Consider the following 10,717-nt stretch of genomic DNA (forward strand, 5'->3'; position numbering starts at 1 on the left):
GCGGGCTCCGACAACAGACAGCTAGGACCCCGGAGGGTCTGTTCGGATCGTCTCGGTCTCGCTATCGTTTGGTTCGGGCGGAGACATCGACCCATTCGCGCAGGAAGGACAAATGCCGGCTCCGGACGCAGATTAGAAAGAGTTTGAGTTGCGGGGCGAGCATGTGTGAACTTAAGAACACGCATTCGGTACCCGGTCGCCCTCGATCATGGTCATTGCCCGTTCATGCCGGATTCTTGCCACTGCCGCGCACCTACGCGGCCGTCTGGATGCAGTGACGGTGACGATGGTCCTCGTTGACAAGGGAGGGGCCTTGGACGATGGGGACTAACCACCGCAGTACCTTAGCCTCCGCGCAACGGAGGGTCGCACGCACCAGAAACCTCACCATTATTCAGCCGCCTTGTAAGCACTCGCACCGACGCCCGTCCGGATGCAGTGAAGGTGACGATGGTCCTCATTGACTTGGGAGGGGCCTTGGACGATGGGGACTTACCACCGCAGTACCTTAGCCTCCGGACAACGCAGGGTCGCACGCACCAAAACCTCACCGTTATTCAGGCCTTGTCAGCACTCCGCAAACGCCACCGTCCGGATGCAGAAGAGGCGACGATGGTCCTCAGTGACTTGGGAGGGGCCTTAAAAGCACCTTAGCCTCCGGACACCGCAGGGTCGCACGCGCCAAGTCCTCACCGTTGTTCAGTTTTGTAAGCGCTAGCATACCTCGTTCACGCACTAGAGAAGATTTTGTCTTTTGGCCCTTGGATGAAACCCGCAAAGCCGGAGAGACCCCACGCACGAGGCGCGGCCCTCCGAAGGCGAGTCGACCTGAGCCTATCGGTCAGCACACCATTTTGGTTTCGGGCAGGTGAACACCCTTAAACACCATTTATAGGCTGGTGCCAACCCCCTAGCTCACAGTTTTTGTCTTCGCTCCTCATTTTCTCTTTCCATGCAACGTCCTTTGTCATAAAGGTATCTCCGGTACATGGTTTTTCTACGTCCATACCGCCCTGTCTTTGGCATGGACGCAGACACCATTTTTGGGCTGGTGCCGACCCCCTAGCTCACAGACCTGTGTTCGTGTCTTCAGTCCTCTTTATCTTTCCATGTACCGGTTCTTGATTAAAATGATTTTTCGGTTGCATGTCCGCCCCTTTGCCCGGTTCTTCCAACTTGCATGGAAGAGATATGACCATACCGCCGGGACTTTGGTATGGAAATGCCTGGTTCTTCCGTAGAAGAGTTTTCTATGTTCTGGCTCCAGGACTTTGCCAAGAACACTCACGACGGTCTGCGGCGCCTGGTTCTTCCGTAGAAGAGTTTTATATGTACATGCTCCAGGACTTTTGCATGTACACACCATTTTTAGGCTGGTGCCGACCCCCTAGCTCACAGTTTGTGTCTTCGCTCCTCATTTTCTCTTTCCATGCACCGTCCTTTGTCATAAAGGTATCTCCGGTACATGGTTTTTCTACGTCCATACCGCCCTGTCTTTGGCATGGACGCAGACACCATTTTTGGGCTGGTGCCGACCCCCTAGCTCACAGACCTGTGTTCGTGTCTTCAGACCTTATTTTCTCTTTCCATGTACCGGTTCTTGATTAAAATGATTTTTCGGTTGCATGTCCGCCCCTTTGCCCGGTTCTTCCAACTTGCATGGAAGAGATATGACCATACCGCCGGGACTTTGGTATGGAAATGCCTGGTTCTTCCGTAGAAGAGTTTTCTATGTTCTGGCTCCAGGTCTTTGCCAAGAACACTGACGACGGTCTCCGGCGCCTGGTTCTTCCGTAGAAGAGTTTTATATGTACATGCTCCAGGACTTTTGCACGTACACTCACGACTTTCTGCCACTGGCCCGGTTCTTCCAACTTCCGTGGAAGATTTTTGGATGTCCATACCACCAGGCATATGTCATGGACACCCACGAATTCTCTCTGGTGTGGATCTCTGGAGCTCTGGAGCTTCGGTCCTCCGGCCCTCTGGATCTTTTGCCTGGTTCTTCCGTAGAAGAGTTTTCTATGTTCTGGCTCCAGGTCTTTGCCAAGAACACTCACGACGGTCTCCGGCGCCTGGTTCTTCCGTAGAAGAGTTTTATATGTACATGCTCCAGGACTTTTGCACGTACACTCACGACTTTTTGCCACTGGCCCGGTTCTTCCAACTTTTGTGGAAGATTTTTGGATGTCCATACCACCAGGCATATGTCATGGACATCCACGAATTCTCTCTAGTGTGGATCTCTGGAGCTCTGGAGCTTCGGTCCTCCGGCCCTCTGGATCTTTTGCCTGGTTCTTCCGTAGAAGAGTTTTCTATGTTCTGGCTCCAGGTCTTTGCCAAGAACACTCACGACGGTCTCCGGCGCCTGGTTCTTCCGTAGAAGAGTTTTATATGTACATGCTCCAGGACTTTTGCACGTACACTCACGACTTTTTGCCACTGGCCCGGTTCTTCCAACTTTCGTGGAAGATTTTTGGATGTCCATACCACCAGGCATATGTCATGGACATCCACGAATTCTCTCTGGTGTGGATCTCTGGAGCTCTGGAGCTTCGGTCCTCCGGCCCTCTGGATCTTTTGCCTGGTTCTTCCGTAGAAGAGTTTTCTATGTTCTGGCTCCAGGTCTTTGCCAAGAACACTCACGACGGTCTCCGGCGCCTGGTTCTTCCGTAGAAGAGTTTTATATGTACATGCTCCAGGACTTTTGCACGTACACTCACGACTTTTTGCCACTGGCCCGGTTCTTCCAACTTTCGTGGAAGATTTTTGGATGTCCATACCACCAGGCATATGTCATGGACATCCACGAATTCTCTCTAGTGTGGATCTCTGGAGCTCTGGAGCTTCGGTCCTCCGGCCCTCTGGATCTTTTGCCTGGTTCTTCCGTAGAAGAGTTTTCTATGTTCTGGCTCCAGGTCTTTGCCAAGAACACTCACGACGGTCTGCCCTCGCCTGGTTCTTCCAACTTCCGTGGAAGATTTTTGGATGTCCATACCACCAGGCATAAGTCATGGACACCCTGAGTCTCGTTCATGTGTGGATCTCTGGAGCTCTGGAGCTTCGGTCCTCCGGCCCTCTGGATCTTTTGCCTGGTTCTTCCTTAGAAGAGTTTTATATGTTCTGGCTCCAGGACTTTGCCAAGAACACTCACGACGGTCTGCCCTCGCCTGGTTCTTCCAACTTCCGTGGAAGATTTTTGGATGTCCATACCACCAGGCATAAGTCATGGACACCCACGAATTCTCTCTAGTGTGGATCTCTGGAGCTCTGGAGCTTCGGTCCTCCGGCCCTCTGGATCTTTTGCCTGGTTCTTCCGTAGAAGAGTTTTATATGTTCTGGCTCCAGGTCTTTGCCAAGAACACTCACGACGGTCTGCCCTCGCCTGGTTCTTCCAACTTCCGTGGAAGATTTTTGGATGTCCATACCACCAGGCATAAGTCATGGACACCCTGAGTCTCGTTCGTGTGTGGATCTCTGGAGCTCTGGAGCTCCCGGACACTCCTGGATCTATGGAGCTCCGGTCCTCCGGCCCTCTGGATCTCTGGAGCTCTGGAGCTCTGGAGGTCAGGCCCAAACCTCCAGGATTTTGGAAGGGCCTTTTTCATATTGCCAAGCCGAGTGTGACACCTTTTTCGGCCTGTTTCAGTCCCTCAGGACGGTCTCTCTGGTTCTTTTCACTCCCGAAAATTTTTCTAAGTCCAGCCACACTTAGAAAAAATTCGCTTCAATTCGGGAGAACCAGGGGGACAAGGGGCATTGCAAAAGTACTGTGCCCGAATGTGAGCTCCTTCCGTCGGCCTACTGGGGAGAGAGGGGTCGGTCTTAGGCCTGGAGCTCACATTCAAAATTTTCCTCTCCCTATAATCTTGCCGAAGGCTTTTTGCAGACCACCGGAAATTGCGGGAGTAGGCAAATCATATCCTAGGGGTATTGGTAGACCCAAATCAGATGCCTTGGTAGACCCAAATGAGAAGCCCTGGTAGACCTAAAAAATCGAAAAAACGACTATGTCCGACAGGACTTAGTCGTTTTTTCAGAAATTTTCTGAAAAAACGACTAAGTCCTGTCGGACATAGTCATTTTTTCACACTTTTTCGGACTTAGAAAATTTTTTGGACTTAGAAAATTTTTGAGAAGCTCAAAAAAACGACTAAGTCCCGTTGGACATAGTCATTTTTTCAGACTTTTTCTCAAAAAAACGACTAAGTCCCGTTGGACATAGTCATTTTTTCAGACTTTTTCTCAAAAAAATGACAGAGTCCGTTTTTTTGGACTTAGAATTTTTTTTGGACTTAGAAAATTTTTGAGAACCAGGGCTTTTCACCGGGACTTTTGCCAGTTTGTATCCGAAGGCAGCGCTCCTTCGGACACTTTTCCTGTGACACACCGCTGTTGGACATAGTCATTTTTTCAGACATTTTTGAGAACCAGGATTTTCACCGGGACATTGTCCCATTTCTATCCGAAGATAGTGCATGGTCGGACACTTTTCCTCTCAGCCCCCGCTGAAAGACATAGTCATTTTTCCAAGATTTTTGGACTTAGAATTTTTTTTGGACTTAGAAAATTTTTGAGAACCAGAGCTTTTCACCGGGACATCTGCCCGTTTGTATCCGAAGGCAGCGCTCCTTCGGACACTTTTCCTGTGACACACCGCTGTTGGACATAGTCATTTTTTCAGACATTTTTGAGAACCAGGATTTTCACCGGGACATTGTCCCATTTGTATCCGAAGGCAGCGCTCCTTCGGATACTTTTTCTCTCAGCCCCCGCTGAAAGACATAGTCGTTTTTTCCAAGATTTTTGGACTTAGAATTTTTTTTGGACTTAGAAAATTTTTTGGACTTAGAAAATTTTTGAGAACCAGAGCTTTTCACCGGGACATCTGCCCGTTTGTGTCCGAAGGCAGCGCTCCTTCGGACACTTTTCCTTTGACACACCGCTGTTGGACATAGTCATTTTTTCAGACATTTTTCGAAGAACCAGGTTTTTTCACCGGGACATTGTCCCGTTTGTATCCGAAGGCAGCGCTCCTTCGGATACTTTTTCTCTCAGCCCCCGCTGAAAGACATAGTCGTTTTTTCCAAGATTTTTGGACTTAGAATTTTTTTTGGACTTAGAAAAATTTTCGGACTTAGAAAATTTTTGAGAACCAGAGCTTTTCACCGGGACATCTGCCCGTTTGTGTCCGAAGGCAGCGCTCCTTCGGACACTTTTGCTTTGACACACCGCTGTTGGACATAGTCATTTTTTGCCATTTTTTGAGAACCAGGATTTTCACCGGGATATCTGCCCGTTTGTATCCGAAGGCAGCGCTCCTTCGGATACTTTTTCTCTCAGCCCCCGCTGAAAGACATAGTCGTTTTTTCCAAGATTTTTGGACTTAGAATTTTTTTTGGACTTAGAAAAATTTTCGGACTTAGAAAATTTTTGAGAACCAGAGCTTTTCACCGGGACATCTGCCCGTTTGTGTCCGAAGGCAGCGCTCCTTCGGACACTTTTGCTTTGACACACCGCTGTTGGACATAGTCATTTTTTGCCATTTTTTGAGAACCAGGATTTTCACCGGGATATCTGCCCGTTTGTATCCGAAGGCAGCGCTCCTTCGGATACTTTTTCTCTCAGCCCCCGCTGAAAGACATAGTCGTTTTTTCCAAGATTTTTGGACTTAGAATTTTTTTTGGACTTAGAAAATTTTTTGGACTTAGAAAATTTTTGAGAACCAGAGCTTTTCACCGGGACATCTGCCCGTTTGTGTCCGAAGACCTCGCTTCTTCGGACACTTTTCCTTTGACACACCGCTGTTGGACATAGTCATTTTTTCAGACATTTTTCGAAGAACCAGGATTTTTCACCGGGACATTGTCCCGTTTGTATCCGAAGGCAGCGCTCCTTCGGATACTTTTTCTCTCAGCCCCCGCTGAAAGACATAGTCGTTTTTTCCAAGATTTTTGGACTTAGAATTTTTTTTGGACTTAGAAAAATTTTTGGACTTAGAAAATTTTTGAGAACCAGAGCTTTTCACCGGGACATCTGCCCGTTTGTGTCCGAAGGCAGCGCTCCTTCGGACACTTTTGCTTTGACACACCGCTGTTGGACATAGTCATTTTTTCAGACATTTTTGAGAACCAGGATTTTCACCGGGACATCTGCCCGTTTGTATCCGAAGGCAGCGCTCCTTCGGACACTTTTTCTCTCAGCCCCCGCTGAAAGACATAGTCGTTTTTTCCAAGATTTTTGGACTTAGAATTTTTTTTGGACTTAGAAAAATTTTCGGACTTAGAAAATTTTTGAGAACCAGAGCTTTTCACCGGGACATTGTCCCGTTTGTATCCGAAGACCTCGCTTCTTCGGACACTTTTCCATTGACACACCGCTGTTGGACATAGTCATTTTTTCAGACATTTTTCGAAGAACCAGGATTTTTCACCGGGACATTGTCCCGTTTGTATCCGAAGGCAGCGCTCCTTCGGATACTTTTTCTCTCAGCCCCCGCTGAAAGACATAGTCGTTTTTTCCAAGATTTTTGGACTTAGAATTTTTTTTGGACTTAGAAAAATTTTCGGACTTAGAAAATTTTTGAGAACCAGAGCTTTTCACCGGGACATCTGCCCGTTTGTGTCCGAAGGCAGCGCTCCTTCGGACACTTTTCCTTTGACACACCGCTGTTGGACATAGTCATTTTTTCAGACATTTTTCGAAGAACCAGGATTTTTCACCGGGACATTGTCCCGTTTGTATCCGAAGGCAGCGCTCCTTCGGATACTTTTTCTCTCAGCCCCCGCTGAAAGACATAGTCGTTTTTTCCAAGATTTTTGGACTTAGAATTTTTTTTGGACTTAGAAAAATTTTCGGACTTAGAAAATTTTTGAGAACCAGGAAATTGTCTGGCTCCCTGGAGCTCCGGCCCTCGTGGTTCTCTGGAGCTCCAGCTTTCCTGGTTCTCTGGAGCTCCAGCCCTCCTGGCTCTATGGAGCTCCGGTCCTCCGGCCCTCTGGATCTCTGGAGCTCCGGTACTCCGGAGCTCCGGCCCTCTGGATCTCTGGAGCTCCGGTACTCCGGAGCTCCGGCCCTCATGGATCTCTGGAGCTCCGGTACTCCGGAGCTCCGGCCCTCATGGATCTCTGGAGCTCTTGCCCTCCGGAGCTCCGGTCCTCTTGGATCTCTGGTTCTATGGAGCTCCGGTCCTCCGGCCCTCCGGAGCTCCGGTCCTCCGGCCCACTGGATCTCTGGAGCTCCGGCCTTCCAAAAAAATTCTAAGTCCAAAAGTTGGACTTAGAAAAATTTTTGGACTTAGAAAAATTTTCGGACTTAGAAAATTTTTGAGAACCAGAGCTTTTCACCGGGACATTGTCCCGTTTGTATCCGAAGGCAGCGCTCCTTCGGACACTTTTTCTCTCAGCCCCCGCTGAAAGACATAGCCATTTTTTCGCCCATTTTTTTCCAAAGATTTTCACTTTGAAAAATTCATTAAAATTCAACCGAACCACCTAGGACCGGGGCACTTCGTGAGAAGGATGCCCGAATGTGAGCCTTTTGGATCCCATACCGGCAGAGGACAGGCTCGGCCCGACGCCTGGAGCTCACATTCAAATTTTTCCTCTCCCTATATACTTGCCGAAGGCTTTTTGCAGACCACCGGAAATTGCAGGAGTGGGTGATTTATATGGGTCATGTCTTTCGATCCTTTTCTCCTTCAATGTACCGGTTCTATGGAGCTTCCCTGGAATATGGTTAAAATTGCAGCTCCGAGCTCCATATATTTTTCGAGTTATGGAGCTTTTTGTCGAAAAAGTTGAAAAATTTTCTAAGTCCAAAAAATTTTCTAAGTCCAAAAGTTGGACTTAGAAAATTTTTTGGACTTAGAAAATTTTTGAGAACCAGGAAAGCTCCGGGGCTCCGGGGCTCTGGAGCTCCGGGGCTCCGGGGCTCTGGAGCTCCGGAGCTCCGGTCCTCTGGAGCTCCGGTTCTCTGGAGCTCCGGAGCTCCGGAGCTCCGGAGCTCCGGTCCTCTGGAGCTCCGGGGCTCCGGTTCTCTGGAGCTCTGGAGCTCTGGAGCTCCGGAGCTCCGGAGCTCCGGAGCTCCGGGGCTCCGGTTCTCTGGAGCTCCGGCGCTCCGGAGCTCCGGTCCTCTGGAGCTCCGGAGCTCCGGAGCTCCGGTCCTCTGGAGCTCCGGAGCTCCGGAGCTCCGGAGCTCCGGAGCTCCGAAAATTTTCTAAGTCCAAAAGTTGGACTTAGAAAAATTTTTGAGAACCAGGAAAGCTCCGGAGCTCCGGAGCTCCGGTCCTCTGGAGCTCCGGAGCTCCGGAGCTCTGGGGCTCCGGAGCTCCGGAGCTCTGGGGCTCCGGAGCTCCGGTTCTCTGGAGCTCTGGAGCTCCGGAGCTCCGGTCCCCTGGAGCTCCGGAGCTCCGGTTCTCCGGAGCTCCGGTTCTACTGGTTGTCCGGAGCTCCGGAGCACCGGAGCTCCGGTCCTCTGGAGCTCCGAAAATTTTCTAAGTCCAAAAGTTGGACTTAGAAAAATTTTTGGACTTAGAAAAATTTTTGAGAACCAGGAAAGCTCCGGAGCTCCGGAGCTCCGGAGCTCCGGAGCTCCGGAGCTCCGGTCCTCTGGAGCTCCGGAGCTCCGGAGCTCCGGTCCTCTGGAGCTCCGGTCCTCTGGAGCTCCGGAGCTCCGGAGCTCCGGAGCTCCGGTCCTCTGGAGCTCCGGAGCTCCGGAGCTCCGGCCCTCTGGAGCTCTGGAGCTCCGGAGCTCCGGAGCTCCGAAAATTTTCTAAGTCCAAAAGTTGGACTTAGAAAAATTTTTGGACTTAGAAAAATTTTTGAGAACCAGGAAAGCTCCGGGGCTCCGGAGCTCCGGTCCTCTGGAGCTCCGGAGCTCCGGAGCTCCGGTTCTCCGGAGCTCTGGAGCTCCGGTCCTCTGGAGCTCCGGAGCTCCGGTCCTCTGGAGCTCCGGAGCTCCGGAGCTCCGGAGCTCCGAAAATTTTCTAAGTCCAAAAGTTGGACTTAGAAAAATTTTTGAGAACCAGGAAAGCTCCGGAGCTCCGGAGCTCCGGTCCTCTGGAGCTCCGGAGCTCCGGAGCTCTGGGGCTCCGGAGCTCTGGGGCTCCGGAGCTCCGGTTCTCTGGAGCTCTGGAGCTCCGGAGCTCCGGTCCTCTGGAGCTCCGGAGCTCTGGGGCTCCGGAGCTCTGGGGCTCCAGAGAACCGGAGCTCCGGAGCTCCGGAGCTCCGGAGCTCCAGAGGACCGGAGCTCCGGAGCTCCAGAGGACCGGAGCTCCGGAGCTCCGGAGCCCCAGAGCTCCGGAGCTCCGGTCCTCTGGAGCTCCGGAGCTCCGGTCCTCTGGAGCTCCGGAGCTCCGGAGCTCCGGAGCTCCGGTTCTCTGGAGCTCTGGAGCTCCGGAGCTCCGGAGCTCCGGTCCTCTGGCGCTCCGGAGCTCCGGAGCTCCGGAGCTCCGGTTCTCTGGAGCTCCGGAGCTCCGGAGCTCCGGCCCTCTGGAGCTCTGGAGCTCCGGAGCTCCGGAGCTCCGGAGCTCCGGAGCTCCGAAAATTTTCTAAGTCCAAAAGTTGGACTTAGAAAAATTTTTGGACTTAGAAAAATTTTCGGACTTAGAAAATTTTTGAGAACCAGGATTTTCACCGGGACATTTGCCCGTTTGTATCCGAAGGCAGCGCTCCTTCGGACACTTTTTCTCTCAGCCCCCGCTGAAAGACATAGCCATTTTTTCGCCCATTTTTTTTTCAAAGTTTTTCACTTTGAAAAATTCATATAAATTCAACCGAACCACCTAGGACCGGGGCACTTCGTGAGAAGGATGCCCGAATGTGAACCTTTTGGATCCCATACCGGCAGAGGACAGGCTCGGCCCGACGCCTGGAGCTCACATTCAAATTTTTCCTCTCCCTATATACTTGCCGAAGGCTTTTTGCAGACCACCGGAAATTGCAGGAGTGGGTGATTTATATGGGTCATGTCTTTCGATCCTTTTCTCCTTCCACGTACCGGTTCTATGGAGCTTCCCTGGAATATGGTTAAAATTGCAGCTCCGAGCTCCATATATTTTTCGAGTTATGGAGCTTTTTGTCGAAAAAGTTGAAAAATTTTCTAAGTCCAAAAAATTTTCTAAGTCCAAAAGTTGGACTTAGAAAATTTTTTGGACTTAGAAAATTTTTGAGAACCAGGAAAGCTCCGGAGCTCCGGAGCTCCGGTCCTCTGGAGCTCCGGTTCTCTGGAGCTCTGGAGCTCCGGAGCTCCGGTCCTCTGGAGCTCCGGGGCTCTGGAGCTCCGGAGCTCCGGTCCCCTGGAGCTCCGGAGCTCCGGTTCTCTGGAGCTCCGGAGCTCCGGTTCTCTGGAGCTCCGGAGCTCCGGTCCTCTGGAGCTCCGGGGCTCCGGAGCTCCGGTCCTCTGGAGCTCCGGAGCTCCGGAGCTCCGGAGCTCCGGAGCTCCGGTCCCCTGGAGCTCTGGAGCCCTGGAGCTCTGGAGCTCCGGAGCTCCGGAGCTCCGGTCCCCTGGAGCTCCGGAGCTCCGGTTCTCTGGAGCTCCGGAGCTCTGGAGCTCTGGAGCCCTGGAGCTCCGGAGCTCCGGAGCTCTGGAGCTCTGGAGCTCCGGAGCTCCGGAGCTCCGGTCCCCTGGAGCTCCGGAGCTCCGGTCCTCTGGAGCTCCGGAGCTCCGGTCCTCTGGAGCTCCGGAGCTCTGGAGCTCTGGAGCTCCGGAGCCCTGG

This window comes from Stigmatopora nigra, unplaced genomic scaffold (assembly GCF_051989575.1).
Source record: "Stigmatopora nigra isolate UIUO_SnigA unplaced genomic scaffold, RoL_Snig_1.1 HiC_scaffold_39, whole genome shotgun sequence".
NCBI classification, from domain to species: domain Eukaryota; kingdom Metazoa; phylum Chordata; class Actinopteri; order Syngnathiformes; family Syngnathidae; genus Stigmatopora; species Stigmatopora nigra.